Below are 2,181 nucleotides of genomic sequence, written 5' to 3'. Positions count from 1 at the left end.
TAACCTCCTAACCCGGCCGAACCCGGCCGAGTTGCACTCCTAATATTTTCTACTCTTTATGTTTCCCGAAAATACCCTTCCAAACTTATTAAATATCAAACATCAACCTACATCTACCAAACAACCAAACACATTCTGGAATTCAAATACCTTCAAATATCAAACACTTTCAAACATTATAATATGATTATTTTTTTAATAATTTTACTACTGTGGTCTATCCAATATTTGTCTCATCCACTATCTTCTTATGAATGGTGAGCATTCAAACATCAATACCATCAAATATCATAATATGATTATTTTTTTAATAATTTCACTATTGTGCTCTGTTCAATATTTGTCTTCTCCATTACCTTCTCATGAACAATGAGAGAAATTTTATGAGATTCAAATCAAGAAAAATCATGAAAATATGTAAAAAAAATAAATATTTTTGCAATTGATCTACTTTGAATGAGTAATAATGATTCAAAGTGATCTTACTCATAAACTAATAGCCCCTGGTTTGTTTTTTTCAATTAGGTTTTGTGTATTAATCATAAATTTTGTTTCGGAGGGTTTGAAACAATTGTCAGTCACAATCCACTGCAACACTTTCACAAATAATAATTGACTCTGTTCCAGATGGATCAAAACAACTCTATTTTGCAATCTAAAATAGATTGTACAATCAACATTACCTATTATGAGGCGCTAAAACTTGCTTTTAAGCATACATACATATTTTTCACAAGGTTAGACCAGATAAATGACAAGGTTCGCACATCTAGGAAGATTGTAGCAGAAAAAGTTCAAAATAATGAAAATCAATATGGAATGAAAAATAGCAATATGACAAATTCCCAAAGTTTAACTTCAAAGAGGATTAAATTAGAAAATAAATGAATTTTATAAAAAAAACTTTAGTTTTCAATTTCCTTTACTTATTTTATTTCAAAATAATAATAATAATATTACAATATTAGTTTGATGTTTTATTTCTTCACCTTTAATAATAATAATAGAACTACGTTGTTAGTTGGATGTTTTATTTTTTCACTTTTTAATTACCAAGTTGATTTCCACATACATACATATAACAAAAGTGAAACAATCTGATAAATTATATATTTAATAGTATTTAGTCCAATAATATGATATGGACTACAATTAATTTATGCTATTGGTTTCGATTTACTTTCAAAATTTTAATACATAAACATTAACATAAAAATATAGGATAATATATGAAATGTTTATGCTAATTTTTATTCTTTTATCGTACATTTAATATCCACTCATGCGGTCTGGCCACTGCAATTATTATAAAAAAGTAAAACACAAAAAACTAAAAACTATTATAAAAACTAATAACTAAAAAAAAAGAGATAAAAAAATTTATCATGTGCAATGCACATGCTACTCTACTAGTACTATATAAATTATTATATGATAATTAACTTTTATAGTATGATAAGATTAAAATTATCAAAATATATAAATATTTTAACTAAAATTATTATATATAAGTATTCAAGTAATATTTTTATACAATGATAAAGTTAAGATTATTAAAATAAATAATTAAAATTACACTTTAATTTTAAATTAAAATTAAGATTTGTGTAACACATACGTTGTAATATAAAAATATTATTTAAAAAAAATTAACCTGTATATCACACGAGTTAACTATTAATTTATCTATAATGATATAACATGGTAAATATAAATTTTTCAACATGCCAAGAAAATGAACCTTATATGATGGTGCAAAATTAAAAAGTTGACACCTATCTTATCTTGTGTATTAAAATGATAGAGATATGGAAATTAAAAAAAAAGAAAAAACTAACAATGGTGTGCCCTTATTTTTAATTAGTTAAGAGTTAGGTCTCATTTAGGAATAAATTATTTTAATATTTTTTTATAAAAAGTATGTAAAAAAATAAAAATATATATATATAATAATTAATAATTTTTTAATTTTTTTAATTAAAATATTAATATCCAAACGAAGCTTAATCATCATCATCATCATCATCATCATCATCCTCGTAGAGTTGGAGTCCGGATCCTCGGCCGCCATACCCAGCGGCCCTTTCCAGCAGCGCCCCAAAACGACGTCGTTTTGGGGCCAATTTTCCAAACAAAAAAGAAAAAAAAAAGAAAAAAAGAAAAAAGAAGAACGGGGTCTGC

Source organism: Camellia sinensis, chromosome 1 (genome assembly GCF_055761805.1).
Source record: "Camellia sinensis isolate YWXY chromosome 1, ASM5576180v1, whole genome shotgun sequence".
Taxonomy (NCBI): domain Eukaryota; kingdom Viridiplantae; phylum Streptophyta; class Magnoliopsida; order Ericales; family Theaceae; genus Camellia; species Camellia sinensis.
Note: the sequence above shows the minus strand (reverse complement) of the source record.